This window comes from Phoca vitulina, unplaced genomic scaffold (assembly GCF_004348235.1).
Source record: "Phoca vitulina isolate PV1807 unplaced genomic scaffold, GSC_HSeal_1.0 scaffold7, whole genome shotgun sequence".
NCBI lineage: Eukaryota > Metazoa > Chordata > Mammalia > Carnivora > Phocidae > Phoca > Phoca vitulina.
The window spans coordinates 3,656,869-3,676,542 of NW_022589710.1; the positions used below are offsets into that span (position 1 = coordinate 3,656,869).

The 19,674-nt window shown below is 33.9% G+C and overlaps 1 protein-coding gene across 6 annotated transcripts in view; it reads right to left on the bottom strand.

The window, feature by feature from the left end:
* The window catches only part of NOVA1 (NOVA alternative splicing regulator 1), a 152,001-nt gene that overhangs the window by 92,944 nt on the left and 39,383 nt on the right, over positions 1–19,674 (bottom strand). The window contains exons 1-2 of one of the 6 annotated variants that reach the window (XM_032404862.1): positions 13,258–13,433; positions 11,201–11,302 (exon numbers count right to left, since the gene is read on the bottom strand). The exons of 4 other annotated variants lie outside the window; for them this stretch is intronic. The gene's annotated coding sequence lies outside the window, so the exon portion shown is untranslated. Of the gene's footprint in view, positions 1–11,200; positions 11,303–13,257; positions 13,434–19,674 lie in introns of those variants that run through there. One more of the 6 variants, XM_032404860.1, reaches the window with a different exon arrangement.

Sequence of the window (19,674 nt, forward strand, 5' to 3'; positions counted from 1 at the left end):
AAAATTCTTTATATAAAAAGCGCCATGAACAAGAATGAAGGCAATTGACAAAAGGGGGAAATCACAAGCATATAGGACAAACACCTAATATACTTATATCATCCACATGACAATATATATTAATTACGTACTAATGCCCAACAATATTCTAGCCTCAGAGGGCACAGCAGTAAACAATTAAGAGTAGACACTTGCCCTCATGAATCTTTCATTCTCATTGGAAAGAACAGGTAATAAGTAAGTAAGGAATAACTTCAGACTAAGTTAAGTGGTAAGTGCTATGAAGACTAAAAAGCCTGGCGGGCGGGGGGGAAACAAGCCCAACAGAGGCAGTAATGTGGCAGAATGTGAAAGGTGTGAGAAGGTATGTTATGTCAGGAACAGCTCCTCTAAGGATGTAACATTTGAGCTGAAACATGAATGACAAGACCCAACCATGTGAAGACTGGCTGAAGAGGGATTCAAAAAATGGAGAATCACAAGTACAAATTCCATGAGGCAAGAAAGAGGTTAGCTTGTTTGAGAAATAGCTGAAGTGTCTAGAGCATAAGGGACATGGGTGAGACTAACATAAGATAAATTTAAAACTCTCAAGGCCAAATAAAGTTGGGATGTTTAGACCTCTATAGTTAATGTGACCTTTCAAATCAATAAGGAAAATAACACCTCAAAATAAACAAGGCTAGAAACAATTCACAATTGGAAAAACACAACCTGTTAATATACACATAAAATTTCAATCTAGCTAGTAAGAAAGATATAATTTTCTACCTTTCAAATTGACACGCCATCACAAATCATTATTTATATACAATGACAGTGAGGTGAAAAAATGATGAAACATTAATGTTATTTATGCTAGCAAAAAGTAAGGAAAATAGTCAAAAATAGAGTGTAATTTAAGCAAATTATGGTACATATTTACCATGGAAAAGTCTAAGTCCATTAAATTATATCTTCAAAAAATATTTCATGTTCAATTATGTCTGATATTGTTGATTACAACATTTCTAATCCATTCACAAATTCTGTCTCCTCTAAAACACCGTACCTGTCATTATTTCTACTGCCAAAAGCCCTAATCCTAGACACCATAATTTCTGGGACTACTGCAATAAACTTCCTAATAATTACTTCTCCTAGACCCTAACTCTTTTTCCCTGTTTATCTTCCACACAACAAGAAGAGTGATGTCCTCGGTGCTAATCATAGTAAAACTCCAGTATCCAATGTCTTCACGTTGTAACTATAATACAATTCCAACTTCCTACCTTGGCCCACTTGATCTGGTCCCTGAATTATTTCAAAGACCTCACCTCCTGCCACAATCTCACCCACCTCCCCGCTCAACAATGTTCAACACACACAGCATTTCTTTCTGTTCTTTCAACATGCCAAACTCACTCAGATCCAAAGACCTTTGTCCTTGCTATTCCTGATGCTTGGAATGTGATTTTCTTCCTCCTAATCATTTAGAGTTCAACTCAAATTCCCATCTTTGATGTTTCCTCTCACTATCCTAGCTAAAGTATACTCCACCTCAACATTTTTTGTCATATGCATTTATTTCTTTCCCAGTACTTATGCTTATCTAAAATTATGTATTTATTCAGTGTTTCTCTGCCTCTTCAGCAACAAGAATAAAAGCTCCATAAGAGCAAAGACTTTCTGCATTCCCACATGTAGAACAGTGCCTAGCACACAGTATCACTAAAAAAACACTTACTGAATGAACAGTAAAAATAACCGAATATTATACAAATAACAGAATGTTAATTATATTTAACTTACTAAGTGACATGCACACCATGAATACCATATAATATATAGGGTATAAAAGCAACATATGCTATAATTAATATACATATAAATCTAGAAAATAGATAAAAAAATCTATGTAGGCTTCAAATTTTATTTTTACATAGCAAAAATAAAATTAAACTGATTTGAAAATTTATCATTTCAAAGGAATAATTGAGATATGAGAATATAAAAAGGTGAATTTATAAAATTTAAAGTTCTTATGTACACACGTGTATGTGTAATGATAGATGATAGATCTGGATAAAGGTATATATATATATATATATATATATATACACACACACATACTAAAAGAAATAGGAGAGGAATGAGGAAAAAAACAGGAACATATTGATCAAAATAATCAAAATTATAAACTGAAAATAGTATTTTTGAGAACACATTTAAAAGGTCATCTTATTTCTGTATAAGACTAACATTCACTCCAATAATTTTACAAAACTCTAAAAAATCAGAATAAGCATATATTCAAATTCAATAAAATCCGAAATGACAGCACCTTCATAGTGTAAATTTCCAGAAACCAGTGATTATCTTCAAAGACTACAATGAGAAGAGGCAAAAGGGAAAAATAAGTTCTCTAGCACAGGAAACACTAAAATAGCCTGTAACAGAGTTATTCCTCTTAGGAGGCCACTGTAGCCTCTCACTAGGATAAATCAGATCCACCTGTGGGACTAGTAGTTAGGTTGAAGACTTTTGCAAGATTGCAGAAGAAGCTTACTTCCCATTTGCATTATATACCTCTAAAAGAGCTACAAAGGGACTAATGTAAAAAGCGAAGTAACCAAGACTTTGGTTAAAATTACATTCTCAAGATGGCATATTACCATATCTTTTAAATGGGATCAGAGAGAAAAAAGACTGAACTTTGTATAGTTATAGCAAGAGCCTACAAACTATTATATATACTAGCATAGTGCCAGGAAAATCTGTTTTCCACATAATTAGGACCAAGCCAAGTGTTCTTAATAGATTATTCAGAATTCACTTAAAGCACTTTTCCCGGTAGTGTTAACACTAATAGGAGTATCATCAAGTTGGACTAATGTGTGATTAATTTTAACTGTGGCATTGCTCTGTGTTTTAGCAATCCATTCAAAAATTTTAAGGCTTAAATACAAGGAATCAACTACTTCACAATTAGTTGACTGAACCTAGAAAGGATTTACTGAGACTATACTCCATGGAAAGCACAAAGGTGAATAAAATGTGGTTCCCATCTTCAAGAAAAATTTAATATAAACAGAAAGACAAATCTAGTACACGAATCTTGGCAAGTGATAATGAACTAGAGTTTATCAATGGATATAGAATGAAGTATACTGATTCCAGATACATATTAAAAGCAAAATAATTAAGATCTAGAAATAAGTAGGATGACATTCAAATCAAAGGAGAGGAGAGCGTGGTATTATTTTGACCCTGGGTGAAAAGGTATATGGTGAAGTCCTAAGCAAGAATGATTGAATTGGGAGGCAGAATGAGAATTGAGAATTAAAGATTTATTTTGTTTTCAGACATGCTGAATCTGTCATAACCTGCAGCACAGGGGAAAAACGTGGAGCTAGAATTTCAGAGAGAAGCATAAAAAAGAAATATCAATTAATGACCAATTTCCATTGCTTAAAGATTTATGTATTTATTCCAGAGAGAAAGCGAGAGAGAGGGGCAGAGAGAGAATCTCAAGCAGACTCCCTGCTGAGCAAAGAGCCTGATGCCCACACCGGGCTGAATCCCAGGACCCTGAGCCAAAATCACAAGTCAGCCATTTAACCAACTGAGCCACCCAGGTGTCCCTGGCCAATTTCCTTATTATGTGCATCTATATCTGTAATATAAGGTATTTTGCATAGGAACACTACCTAGGTTTAAAAGTATAAAATGAAGAACTAGGTTTTGAAGAATTTTACTGTTTATAATATTTATTTATTTATTCTTAAAGATTTTATTTATTTATTTGACAGAGAGACACAGTGAGAGAGGGAACACAAGCAGGGGGAGGGGGAGAAGCAGGCTTCCCACGGAGCAGGGAGCCCGATGTGGGGCTCGATCCCAGGACCCTGGGATCATGGCCTGAGCTGAAGGCAGACGCTTAATGACTGAGCCACCCAGACGCCCCTATAATATATTTTTTTTTAACATTTTACTTGACCCACTAAAAGAGGGTACAAAAAATAAAAAGTCCTATACAAAACCACAATTGAAAAATAGAAAGAGCCACTTAACAGGAAAAGAAAATGGAGTAGCAAATATTTAAAAGCGAACTACATTTAAGATGGTATATTTTGAAAAACTGTATTTTTTAACATTAATTTTCCTATTTGATAACTGGCCCATACCAGATGCTTCCTGAAAATTCTCCTGGATTTTAAGTTTTCCCAAGTATGCTCACAAAAACTTAGAAAAATAGAACTTTGTTCTTCCAGTATCAACCTTCTGTCGTATAGCAATATTCACCTTAAACTAAGTGAAAAATACAATAATAATTAATTTTACTAATTTTGTAAGGTAAATAGAGTATCTGAATAACTACAGTGGTTAGGGAGTGGGGTAACTAACAGGAATAAAGTGTTTCTTGATACCTAAAACTGAGAATCAATCACTTGGCCATCTTTTATAGTTTGTTCCTTCTTATGAAAACATGCACAAAAATCTACTGGTAAAAGCAATATGACTTCAGACAAATAATCACACAGATTACAATTCCTGGCATCCATACTTCTTGAAATTCAACTAATCCTGAAATCTGCCATATTTACTTTTTTTTTTTTTTTCAACCTGAACCTGCTTGGAATACCTGGTTATCCTTACTTACCATAGTTATATCCATCAACTGTAATAAAACAAGGAAGAAAAATAAAGAATGCAGGGAGAAACAGAGAAAATTGAGCCAAAAACAGAACTAAAACCTAAAATGAACATGTCTAAGAATAGGTAAAGAGCAGTGCCACCGGGATGAAAAAAAAAATCAGAGGCATAAAATATAATTCTTGCCCCCCTCAAATATTTTTTGAAATATGGACAGGAATAATTAAGAATGTAAGTATTAATTATTCAACAATAATTTTACAAACTTCAATCTCAGTGTTTGGAAGAGATTTATTCATTTAGCAAATAATGCATGGAGCACATAATAGAGACTAGGTGGTAAGGGGTCACCATAAGTCAGTGGCTGTCTCAAAAATGCTCACAATCTAGTAAGACTGACAAATGTATAGGTAATACAATAACAATTTACACAAAGTATTTGTGAGAACACAGTAGAGAGGTATTTATTCTAACTGCAAAGAGCAATAAAGACTTCACCTAAATTGGGCATCAAAGACTGGGAAGGATTCCACCATGAGGAAAAAGTATAAAGGACATTCCAAACTTACAGAATAGCGTAACACAGGCATGGAAATATAGAAATGGATGAACATTCATAGAAATTTATAGAAATGCAAGCTGCCATTATGGCCTCAGTTTAGGTGGTGTTAACAGGATATTGAAATGGGAATTTTCTTGTTTTCTCTGTTTCAGTTAGGACCCAAAGCTGAGAACAACACGTTCCAAGTACTAGAACTGAGGTAACAGATCATCTATGCAACATTTGGAAAAATGTGGCCAAAAATTGCTCAGGCATTGTTTGGTCCATCATTCACATAAAAAAAATATAAGTATATATTGGAGGATAGGAGCTTATATTGTTTGAGGAAGAAATAAGGAGCGATTCACTCAGAGTTTGCCCTATGTCCTTTAGAATATAGGACATTTAAGGAATGACACAGGAACTGGACTTTGGCCTAAAAATAAACTAAAGGCAAGAGGTTAAGATGCCTTTAGTCTGGGACTATTACCTTAGAAATGGCCAACACTTCTGATTTTATGAAGTAAAGAATTATATTTTCCAATGGGACAGGTAAGGACTCCTGGGAAAGGAACTAGCATTGAACCATTTTTAAAGGAATTCTACAAAGACTGCAAAGGAAACAAGGTAATTCCAGAAGAAAGAGGTTCAAAGCAGTCTAGAAAGTCAGAAACTAAGGACAGTGTCAAAAGAAGACAAGCAAAGGAAGTATCAACTGCATCCAGGAATTACAACTGGGGAGTCTTTGATAAACTCAGAAAAGCAAAAGAAAGTTAGATTTCCAACATACCCTTACTACCAATTAGTTCTCTATTTCTTTTTTTTTTTTTTTTAAAGATTTTATTTGACAGCGAGAGACATAGAGAGGGAACACAAGCAGGGGGAGTGGGAGAGGGAGAAGCAGGCTTCCTGCCGAGCAGGGAGCCCGATGCGGGGCTCGATCCCAGGACCCTGGGATCATGACCTGAGCCGAAGGCAGACGCTTAACGACTGAGCCACCCAGGAGCCCCTAGTTCTCTATTTCTAACCTCAGACTTTGGAAGACCCAGGAGTAGTACAAGGAATAGGAGAAAAACTAAGGTAAAAAGAAATTAATACAAATGTCTACTACTTGACATGCCCCCACTCAGGCTTTTAAGCCTTCTTTGAACAAAGTTGACATAAGAAAAAAATTTCACATTGGGTGAGAGTTTGGAATTTTAATTTCTTAGCCTTTTTTTTTAAATTTACCTGAAAAGTAAGTGTGTTTTGAAATGCCAGGGAGTGAGCAAAGAAAGAATTAAAGAGAGAATGCAAAGAACAAGAGAGAGAGAAGAGGAAGAGGAAGAAGAGCAAGAGCAGAGAAGAGAAAAAAACACTTGAGCAGCATGTATCAAGGGGCAGAAAAGGAAATATTCAGGGTGGGATTTCAGATACAGAGACAGGGAAGAATAAAGTAACTTTCCACTTGTACCCTAGTGAGTTCACCTCCTAATAAATGCATTAGGAGTGATAAATGGTGAGTAAAGTAGTCGATTATAAAAGGCCATAATTTTTTTAAAAAAGATTTACTTATTTTAGAGAGAGAGTGGGGGGAGGGACGGAGGGAGAGAGAGAATCTCAAGGGGACTCCCCACTGAGTGCTGAGCCCCATGTGGGGCTCCATCTCACTGCCCTGGGATCACGACCTGAGCCGAAATCGGGAGTCTGATCCTTAACTGACTAAGCCACCCACGTGCCCCAAAAGGCCATAATTTTGATATGATTATTGTGGAGTTTAAAATCTTTTCTATAAATATAGAAGAATTAAAGATATTTTTTAAGGAGTACAAATCGTATGTTGTAAATTTGTTTAGGGGGAACTTAACATCTATTTGTAAAATGTTCACTCTGTTTCCTCCTGAGTTGCAGAAACTCTGTTAAGTACTGGGTAAAAGAAGTTGAAGGCAGACTCCACTCTCAACAAGTTTACAAAGGAAACAGACAGGCACAAAGGCAGTTACAATACATGAGATATCTGCTAGAACAGGAATAAGCAAAGCCTATAGGACCATATAGAAGGGTCATCTAACAGAAGTATAAGGGATGAAGGAGGAGTAAGAAACATTTTAGTTAAGGAGAAATCTAAAAAGTGAGACCTGAAGGATGAGGTTGAATTATACAGATGATAGCGGCCTATGGATAAAGGGGTGTGTGAGTGGTTGGAAAGACTGATGCAGGCAGGCAAAGGCCCAAAGAAAGCGTGATATATTCTGGGAATGGCAAAGCGTTGAGTATCACTTAATCAGTACATGCAGTTTGCAAGGAAAGAAATGAGGTTGAGGACATAAGTGGGGAGCCAGATCACATGTGCAGAATTTAGATTTTTATCATAAGATAAAAATGAGGTCCACTGAAGTTGTAGTAACACTCATTTTTTATATCCTGCATATCTGGCATATGCAAAGCACTCTTTCACATATGTTTTATTGGTTTTCCTCACAACAACCCTGTGAGGTAGGTGTAATGATTTCTTATTAACAGATTAAAAAAAACCCTTACAGCTCTTAAGCAATTTATACCTTATTAAATAGCTACAAAGTGGCAGTCAGGATTCCAGGCCGTGCTTCAGAAAATATGTTAGGAACATTACACACACACACACACACACACACACACACACTCACTTCACCTACACACATAGAAATTTCAGAGTTAAAGGCAAATTTTAAGTAATAAATGTTTGTTAACTTAGTATTAAAGATAAAGAGATTTGTGGCATAAGTAGTCCTTTATACACACTTACACTTTTAAAATTTTAAACTAACTTTATATAGGAAATATCTGCAGAATTCATTAAAAAATGGCAGGAATTAGTTCATATATAAAACAAGAATAACAAACATTGAAGTAATTACATGAATATCTTATCTTCATATAACTGGCCTGAGGTTATTTGAAAAAAAACTTCACATTTATTTTTAAAATATATAAATTCAAACTGCAAATATTGTTCTATGGGTATAAATTATGTTTTGGATGATAGAAAATAACATCTGAATACTAAAGTTTATTAAATAAAGTAACTCGAATATTAACCATTTAGTATAAAAAGAATTGTCCACCTAATGTTAAATTGTAAAATCATCTCCCCATTATTCACAATAAAACATTTGAAAGTGTTTCATTTCCCTATCACATGACAAGAATCTGTTCAGACAAATTTGACAAGACAAATAGTTTTTTTTTTTTTTTTTTAAAGATTTTATTTATTTATTTGACAGAGACAGAGATAGTGAGAGCAGGAACACAAGCAGCGGGAGTGGGAGAGGGAGAAGCAGGCTTCCCCTCGAGGACGGAGCCCGATGTGGGACTCGATCCCAGGACCCTGGGATCATGACCTGAGCTGAAGGCAGACGCTTAACGACTGAGCCACCCAGGCACCCAAGACAAATAGTTTTTAAGAAATCTGTTTGGGATGAATATAGAAATATGCCCCAAATTGAAAAGATAAGAGTGTGTATTTTATAAAACTAAGAAGAGTAATTGAAAATTTTAAAATATGGATTGAAAGTCTATATGAAAATGTATGTTCTTTAAAATAATTTAAATTAAGTAAAATCTACCCCTAAAATACATTTCCTTATATTTTATTTTCTCATCAATTTCACTATTTCTTCAGTTGGTGCTACATTTCTTTTTAAAGCCTCCAACTGAAAGCTAGATGTTGCCAGAACATTACTGCTAGAGGTCTAAGTACACATTATTAAGTATTAAAAATTCATTTTATCTATGTATGTGTTTCATTTTTCCTATTTCAGACAGAAGATTATACTAGGGGAAGATGAAAAATACAGATTTCAGATTTAATTACTCTTGATCTAGTATTTCTGAATTCCAAAATTATTAAATGAATATAAATTATATAATAAGCCCAACCACAATTCTGGTCCTCCAGAATAAGATGGAGAGCCCTCCCTGAGAACACAACCAAATAGAGATATTAAGTATCTATAAGATACTTTATGCAATGAAGATAATTTCTAAACAAACTAAAGAAATGCTCCAAATATACAGTTTAAATGACATACCAACATTTTCCTTTATTTTTGATTATACAAGTAGTACATGTTCATTAAATTCATATAATACACAAGTATATTCAATAAAAATGAAGTTTCCATCTAATTCCTTTTTCCAAATAACATACGTTGGAAGTATATTAAATATAAGATTCATATGGTTAAAAATTGAATCTATAAGTTGTTAAACTTACATCACCCACAAAAGGTCTAATATATAACAATTCTGTATAACTGAAAAATATATACTCAGATATGCACAACAGGTATGTTTTGCACTTTTTCATCAAAACAGTATATAAAGCATATGGTCTATTCTGTCAAATATAATAACTTCAGTTAATAAGATAAATGGATTAAGCAATACTTACAATTACACTGTTTGTAGAAAATGCAAAAGAACCAATTATAGCAAATCAAATATTACATATACTGATAAAATACCTTCTTGCTAGATATACATAAGTAGATTATGTCTAAACTATATTCTTTAAAATATCAAAGTTTACTTCTTTAGTGCTTTAACTGCTGAATGGAGTATCGAGTCTAAGTAAGGAGGACAATCTCATTAAAAAGTTAGATTTTGGTAGTATTTAACTGTATTCCACTTTGAATGTAAATAAAGCCTAGTTTTTTTAAAATTTATCAGATGAATAAGATATTGAGAATTTTATTTATTCTCAAAAAAATTTATTTCAAAACAGTAGGGTAACTCCACTATAAAATTAGAGATAGTTAAAAATCTTGGTAGGAAATCAGACCTCTTCTTTTGACTCTAAAATACCATCACTTGGCATTTAATTAACACAAGTAATATTCTAACTAGAACAAAGATACTTGCACCAAAATATCTTGGTTACATAATGTAAGGTACAATTCTGAATACACAGAATTCTGCCCCTGAGTTAAACAGAAAACACATAAAGAAAGGGTCTGTAGAAATAATTTCTTCCACCCACCTCATTTTACAAGTAAACTGTGGCCCAGAGAGGCTTTTATCTGCTTTCACTGAGAATCTATAGGCATAGAGATGTACACAAATATCATTTAAATTATGATATAATTTAAAGTTACCTAAAACAAATGACACTGTATTTCATATAATTAAGACTGTGAAGACTAGGAGATCCTAATTTCTTGCCATAGAAATGTCTACAGATGCACACACACACACACACACAAAAGGATAGTGAGTCATACTATTGACTAGAAAAGCAAAACAATGAAATATAACAATCCATATAATATTGTTTAACAATAGACAACAGCAGTTTCTAATGTTATTTTCCTATTCTATAAGGGCATAAACATGCCAAACTGTTACTAAAGATAGCACTCTATAAAATGCTTTTACAAAGGGAAAAAGAAAATCATTAAAAAATGAAATGGGAGAGAAGACTAAAATATATTAAGTGAAAGTTCAAATATTTACGGTTTCTTCTCTCCCAAGTTTTGTTTCAATATGTTTAAAAAAATTCTTTTCTTTAGTGCTTCTAAAACAAAGAATCAAAACTAGGTTCATTATAAATTGGTTTTGTTGCAAAGCTTTCACCCAAGAATGAAAGTATTAAGGCTAAGACATAAAACACTGTAAGCAAAGCTAATTAGGATGTTCCTATTGAATTTTAAGTTGATTTGCTACTTTAAGAACACAGCTCTAAAATCTTAGATAATACTGGTTTGGTTATTTGAAAGTATTTAAAAATAAACTGATTATTTTAAGCTTCATTAAAAGTGAAGTATTTATAAAAGCACTTTAGTTTCATATGCTTTTAAAATAAAATATTGCCAAGGAGTGCATCCATTTGTTTGTTATTCAATTCAGTACCAATCACAAATTAGATGACCTTAAAATAAAATTTAGAGCCAGGGAGAGCAGCACTAAGTTTAACTGACCTCAATACATTTTTAAATGATGCTTCCCAGTTATTTGTTATTCTCTTATTGGGTTTTCCAGTCTAGGACGGATACACAAGAAACTTACAGTCTATGTAGTACTCCTAGTCAGTTTCACTCTGCAGATGGCACAGTGGAGAAATACCTTCTGTACAGGACCATGTACAATTTCTTCTGCAGCTGTCAGCACCTAGGGGAAAGGGCGCTGTTAAACAGTTGCTGCGTTCCACCTCAGAAGTGGCTGCAATTCGGTGGTGGGTGAAGTGACTCCTGTACATATATACAGGGATGAAAAGTACTATAGAAAATGAAAATATTTAACAACAAAAGTGGCTGTCCAAAAACTGTGCCACAGCAAAACAGAATACATCATTCAGTCACAAGAGCCCTACACAGATGGGCTACCGTTCATTTAAAAATTCGATGCTAAGAATGATTGAAGAAAAAAGTAGAAATACAGTTTTCAATTCACAATATAACTATAAGTCAATGTTAAAACACATACGTTGAAAAATTAACCCCAAACATTGTCTACTGATTTATAACATTATTTCTACAGTAATTTACCTAATAAAACCAAGCAAATATATACAATAAGATTCTTCACTATGGTCAGCTAATTTAATGTTTTTTTTTAGATGACGATTCAAGGGGGACAAAACAAAATAGGTGAGGTATCAGAACTGAAGCATAAGTGACATGAAATATCTTAAAAATGTAAGGAAACCCATTCTGAAATTCTAAATTACTTTATATAAAAAAAATTTTATGAAATAACTAGTCTTCCAACAACTAGCAATGGTTAAATTTATTTTTCATATACTGGAGCCTTAAAAGCGAACTCATACAAAATGACACCTTTTCTTCTCCAGAGTCACACAGAGTTATAATCTAAACACAGTCTTCATCCTTAACCCGTATATCAATGAGTTAACTAAGTAGACAATAACTTGAATTCATTAATACAGAAAAATATTACCATCTTACTTTTACTACAACAACACCCTTTGTACATAATTTATATTTGATGGAATTAGAAGATCAAATTAAAAAATTATTCTCTGAGAAATATCACTGAATCAATCACAAGGCTGGAAGGCACTATCTTTCTAATTTTTTTTTATCTTGAGGCTCAGCTATTATGTTTATACTATTCTAAAGAAGTAACAGTTTACATTACTTCAAAATATTCACATTTAGATTCCTGAAACAGATTGAGGGTGCTTTGAAGCAAAGCCCAACAAATCTGACGATTAAAAAGCATCCCATCCATCAAACTTCTGAATCTCACTTGCCATAACAGAATTTATGTATTTATTTTGGCATATACTCAGTAGAGTTAGAGATAGTTGACAATTTCCTTTCAGCTTCCTTAAATTCTTTCTAGAATAAGGCATAGTGTAAATAAATATTACTTCCCTTAAGTGACAAGCAGTAGTAGAGGAAGAAAAAAGTATAGCATCTGTCAGTCTCTTTATTAAAAGAAGACATAGATCAGAGATTCCTAATCCGGAGTCCAAGTACGGGATTTAGGTAATCTAGGAATTCTGCAAAACTGCATGCTAAAATAAAGACGTCTTATATGGGTCCACAAGCACATTTTTCTAGGGCAAGTGGGCCATAAACTTTTGTGAGGTTCTCAAAAGGTTCTGTGACTTCCCTCCAAAATTTAAGAACTACTGATAAGTGAAATGAAGACACCCAACTGAGTAGGCAGCAGTAATCATTTAAATTAAATGTCTAACTCTGAGCAGCTGTTTCTTCTTTTGTACTATGAGTAACAGATACAGGGATATTTCAACAACTAAATGAAATAATCCACATAAATACATGGTACAAAACCTGACCTATTATTATCAGTAATAGTAATAATTGTTCAAAAAAGCTATCTCAAACAACTAAAACTTCCTTATAGGGTCCCCTCTTTGTTTATTGCTACGTAACTTCATATTAGTTTTATTTAGCTGTGTCTTCTACTTTTATTTAGCTCTATCTTCTAAAAGAGACCAATATCACAAGCTATATATTTCTATATTATTTTAGATACAAAAATGCTAAATACAAGTTTTGGAACACTGCTTTGTATTCCTATAGTCTACATTTCCCACAAAGTCACACTGGTCCCTTCTATGACTTTGTACTTACTTTGAACAGGCTCAGATAAGGAAAACATTTAGCTTCAATTGTTGATATGAAATAATTTCATTTCCTTTATCAGTCTCTTCTCTCATTCTCACAATATACAAACGGGGCGCCTGGTGGCTTAGTCGGTTAAGTGTCTGCCTTCAGCTCAGGTCATGATCCCAGAGTCCTGGGATGGAGCCCTGCATAGGGTTCCTTGCTCAGTGGGGAGCCTGCTTCTCCCTCTGCCTGCCGCTCCCCCAGCTTTGCTCTCTCTCTCGCTCTGTCAAATAAATTATTAAAAAAAAAAAAAAAAACTAAATTTGACGAACCTATCAAGGGATCACATTTTCTGAAGAGGTTCTACAAGTAATACTCTCACTTTCATAAATCATTTTCCCTATTCCTTTCAGTGTGTCTTTCTGAGGGTAAATGATTCAATATACATTCATACATGTACATCCTTTAAAAAGAATCTGTGAGTTATGACATCTGTAGGTTATCCATACCCTTAAAATAAATTCACAATATTATAAAGAGCATTACAAAATAGTGTTTATGGTGCTCTTCAAGATTGTGACAACTTTTAAATACTCATCAAAAATGACAAATGAACTTTTACCATGAATTAAAGATTCTCAGTGAAGAAATTGAAAGGTTTGCTTATGTATTCACAAATTAGCAGGATACAATGCAACTAAGTAGTTAGTTCCCAATCATTTCAAATGGAAAAAACCTTTTCTAGAGTCTTCTCACATAGGAGTTAGATTTTATGTATTCACACACTAATAAAATATATAGCAGTAAGACAAAAAGGAAAAAGCCTTTAAATAAAGGTATAGGAGTAAGAGAGAAGCATATTAAAGCATTCAGGGCAACACAAAGAATAGGAGTAGAATATACAGTATATGTAGAGATCAGTGAGGAGAAGGACAATAGGCACAGGCCCAATTAGGCTAAAGAATTTTAGAATATTTTATTCCAAAGGGTGGCATCTTCAGAAGCATTTTACAAAAATCACGCTAGCAGCAGCATGGAAGATGAACTGAGGTGTGGATGGTTCAACTGGGATGACAACAATGGGAATATATAATTAGGAATAATAAAAATATATATATATATAAAACAAAAGTGTGCTACTATGTAAAAACACTGGAAGAGTAAAAATTGTGAGATAAGTCCAAGCTATTTCTAAAGTTTGAGTATAGAAACTAGCATTCCTTCATTCCTTTATTCACTCAACAAAAAAATTGTCTACTAGGAGTCAGGTTATATTTAAGACAGTAAGTAAAGCACTGAACAAAGGAGCCAATAACTTGCCCTTTCAAAGATTACTTGCTAATGAAGGAGACAGATGATAAATAAACTATTAGATTATAATAAAATGTATGGATATGCTTCAGGTATAAACCAAAAAAAAAAAAAAAAAAAAAAAACAAGTAATAGGAACAGACTGACAAACTATTTTAACAGAGTAGTCAGAGATAACCTAAGGAAGCAGCATTATGTGAACAAAGAATGAAATGGCATGAGTCCACAGACTATCTGGGATAAGAACACTACACAGAAAAGAACAATTAGAGCAAAGTTCTGAGACAGGAACAAGTGATCAAAATTTTAACCTGTGTCAGATCACATAGAACCTTGTAGGCCATACATAAGGCCTTTGGACTGTTAGGAGAAAAAAAAAAAAAAAGCTCTTACAGAAAGTGACTGTAGTATTTTGACTGGGGGAGTGATAGAACCTGTTTAATCTTTTATAAGGATCATAGGAGCTGCTGTAGTGGAACTGATGGTAGCCAGCAAGAATGGAAATGCATAGTGCCCCCTTATCCACAGTTTCACTTTCTGCAGTTTCAAGTACCCTTGGTCAACTGCTGTCCAGAAGCATATTATCCTCCTTCCAACATATCAGAAAGTTAACAGTAGCCTAACGCTACATCACGATGCCTGTCACTAACCTTATCTTGTCACATAGGTGTTTTACCATCTCACATCACAAGAGGGTTGAGCTCAGTACAATAAAATATTTTGAGACAGACCACATTCACATAATTTTTATTATAGTATACCATTTTAATTGTGCAATTTTATTATTAGTTATTGTTATTAATCTCTTACTGTGTCTAATTTCTAAATTAAACTTTGTCATAGCTGTGTATGTATAGGAAAAAGCAGTATACATAGGGTTCAGTTACTATCTGTGGTTTCAGGCATCCACTAGGGGTCATGGAAGATATTCTCCTTGTTGGTACTACTGTACTAGCAAGACTATGGTAAAATTTACATAACAATATGAGGTGGGATTGGTAATTAGAACTCAAGACTAAGTACAAAAAAATCATCAATCACATACTTAACATTCAGAACTCAGACCAAACATGTGAGAACCAACTACTCCTCCATAACTGAAACGTTTACTTTCCTCAGTTCCTTTTTACCCCAGAACTGCCTACCCTTGTCTCATTTTGAGTGAGTCAACCAACTTGAGAGTTTGCTTCACTGTCTTAATGTAGTTGGACTGTGTTGTTGTCAAAAAATCCAAATCTAGTAAGAGGAGGTCCAAAAGACTGGCAAGAGGGAAGACTGTTATCTCTCAGTTGGACTTCTGCTTGCATTTACACTTGCTTACCATCCCATGCCCACTCCCCTTCCCCAGGTTTATTTGAGGAGGGGGGGGGAAACCCTCAAATTTGGAAAGCAGGGTAGAGCAAACCAGAGTCACTATCTGTAATAGCAAAGAGTGTCATGACTGTGAAAGTAGCTGAGCTTGAGCCTCCAGACAATGGGGATCCCAGCAGCCAGAAGCTGTGAGTACACTGGAGATGTAGAAACTGAGAAAGAGTAGAAGACAAGCCAGAACTGGATAGTGTGACGCTCCAAAGATATCTTACCCCCAAAGCAAGTTTTACACATGTGCTGCATCAGAAAGCCAGGCTTTGTCTTTTTCCCCATAGAAGGCATACGGTCTAGTCAGTGTTCAGCAGAGGGGCAGAAATAGAAAAATAGAAAAACAAAAGTTCTCCCCTTTCCATCTCTCTCCTCTAGTATCAGAACCCAGGAGGATAAATAGGAATTTAAATGAAAAAGCAGATCACTCTCCACTCACTGGAGTGAACAGACTGAATGACTAGATATAACTCTTTCTATACTCCAATCTCCCAGAAAAGCCTAAGTGGCACTGAGTAGAAGGGGGGAAAATCTGAGTTTTAAACTGGGCTATGAGGTGAAAATTCAAACTAGTCAGATGAAACTGACTTCAGCAGATTAAAGTCAGATTAAACTGATTTTCTAAAGTATCCAAAAAGCTATGACATTTTCTTGAGATGAGTAAAGAAACAAAGTGACCTGACCAATCATAAACAAAGGTGCTACTGGAGAAAAATCAAACAGTTCCATGTTTCCATCCCCACTTAATTCTCCATCTCAATTCATATTGTATTATGAAATGCTTAGCACCAATGAGCTAGTAAGTGATTTTGACTTTTTAGTTCTCTAAAATATCTGCCAATATCAGGCTAAATGACTGCATTATCAGTCCTACTTCTTACTCTTAAGAACACCTGGTAATGACATAACTATAGGCATTTTATAAGGACTTCCTTAGATTTTCCCCTTATATAAAAGTTAAATACTTTGAACATTTATAAATAATTTTAGATCTTATTACAAAAACTAACAAATACTAGGTTGTATAGAAGCTAAAAAGTAAACTCTCCTATATAAGACCCCAAATTTAAAAGCTTGGAGAACAAAAAGGCTCTAGTGAAGGAAAAAGCAAAAAATGAAAGAAAAAAAAACAGATTAGAATGTTTATTGTTGTAAAGGAATACTTTCAACATTCACAGTGGAGTAATCTAAAACACAATTTTAGAGAATATTCTGTTCTGACTCATAGCTTAATAACTTAGGACTTTCCCTCAAACTGAATCATGTTCTTTCCAGTCATTTAGTATTTAACATATAATGGGAATTCCCTAAAAACTCAGATATATCCTTTAAAATAAATTAAGGAGTATCAGCATTTTACATGACTAAATTATACATAACCTCATCTCTGTTTAAATTTCACATTTTTAGAGAATTCAGGATCCTATTACATTGATGTTATTTTATAACACTTTATGTAAAGTTCCCATTTATTTCATAGTCATTCATCATCCTAAATTATGCCATGTATATTCAACATATATTTTATCAGTCAGTCCTTCTCAGAGATACAACATAATGAAAAGAAAATAATGTGAGTCAAAATTACAAAACTAAGTTCTATATTTGTACCTTTTTTCTAGTTTATTTTTTAACAGGATATAAGAATAAATAGTTATAAATTAAATTGCAAAGTAAGGAAAATCATATAAACTCAAGTCATCCAAACTCACACGTTAATTCACTGTTAGTAAATATTAGCCAGACTGTCAACACAATATTAAGGGGGAAAAACACAGTTGGAAGACTGATACTACCCAACTTCAAGACTTACTAAAAAGCCACAGTAATCAGGACCGTGTGGTCAAAGAACAAATGGATTAATGGAAGAGAACAGAAATAAATGCAAACAAATATAATCAACTGATCTTTGACAAAGGAGCAAACAAAATTCAATGAAGAAAGGATAACATTTTCAACAAAGGATGCTGGCACAACTGGACACACATAGGCAAAAAAAAGATTCTGGATGTAGATAATAAAACTTTCATAAAAATTAGCTCAAAGTGAATCAAGACAAAGCAATAAAACTCCTAGAATATAACATAGGAGAAAATCTTGGTGACTTTGGGATTGACAATGACTTTTTAGATACAACACCAAAACCATAATCCATAGAAGAAAAAAAACTAAATTGGAATTCATTAACATTAAAAACTTCTTCTCTGCAAAAAAAACAGTTAAGAGAATTAAAAAACAAGCCACAGGTGGGAAGGAAGTATGCAAAACACACATCCAAATATACAAAAAAACAAATATACAAAGAACTCTTAAAATCCACCAATGAGTAAACAACAAAAAAATGGGCAAAAGATCTTAACAGATATCTCACCAAAGATATCTTACATATGGCATGTAAGCATATGAAAAGATGTTAAACATCGGATGTATATTAGCTTGTTAGGGCTGCCATAACAATGTACCACAAACCGGATGGCTTAAGCAATAGAAATTAATTGTCTCATAATTTTGGAGGCTAGAAGTCAAGGTGTTAGCAGGTTGGTTCCTTCTAAGGGCTGTGAGGGAAGGATCAGATTCCAGGCCTCTTTTATAGATGGCAGTCTTCATATTTCCATGGAATTCTTCCTGTATGCTTATCTCTGCATCCAAATTTTCCCTTTTTATAAGGACACCAGACATACTGGATTAGGACCCATGGCAATAACTTCACTTTAACTTTATTAATTCTGTGAAGACCCTATCTCCAAATAAGATCACCTTTCAAGGTACTGGGGTTCAGGACTTCAAAATATGAATTTGGGTTGGGGGACATAATTCAGCTCAGAACAGTATGTCATTAGGGAATTACAAATTAAAAAAACAATGAGATACTACTACACACCTATTAGAATGGCTAAAATCCGAAACACAGATATCAGCAAATGCTAACAAGGATGTAGAGCAACAGAAACTCTTATTCATTGCTAGTGGAATGAAAAGTGGTTCAGTCATTTTGGAAAACATTTGGCAGTTTCTTTCAAACTAAACATACTCTTAGCACATGAGCTAGCAATCACACTCTTTGGTATTTACACAAATGGGTTAAAAACTCAGGTCCACACAAAAATCTACACACAAATATTTATAGCAGCTTTCTTCATAATTGCCAAAGCTTAGAAGCAACCAAGATGTTCTTCAACAGGTGAATGAATTAACAAACTGTGGTATATCCATATTACAGAACATAATTCAGTGATATAAAGAAATGAGCTCTCATAGCATCAAAAGACATAAAAAAAAAAAAAACCTTAAATGCATATTGCAAAATGAAAAAAATTCAATTTGTATGATTTCAAATATATGACATTCTGGAAAAGGCAAAACTATAAAAGCCAGTAAAACAATCAGTGATTGCCAGAAATGCATGGGGAGGGAGGGATGAATAGGTGGAACACAGAGGGTATTTAGGACAGTTAAATTGTTCTGTATGATATTGTAATAGTGGATACATATCACTACATATTTGTAAAAACACAAAGTGAATTCTAATGGAAACTATGGACTTCAGTTACTAATGTATCAATACTGGTACATAAATTGTAACAACTGTATCCCATTAATGCAAGCTGTTAATAATAGGAGAAACAGTATTCTGGGGGTACAGGAAAGGTAGGGGCAAAAAAAGGGTAAATGGCAACTCCTTGGACTTTCTACTCAATATTCTGCAAACCTAAAACTGCTCTAAAATATGAAGTCTGATAATTAAAAAAAGAAAAGTGGCTGTTATATTAA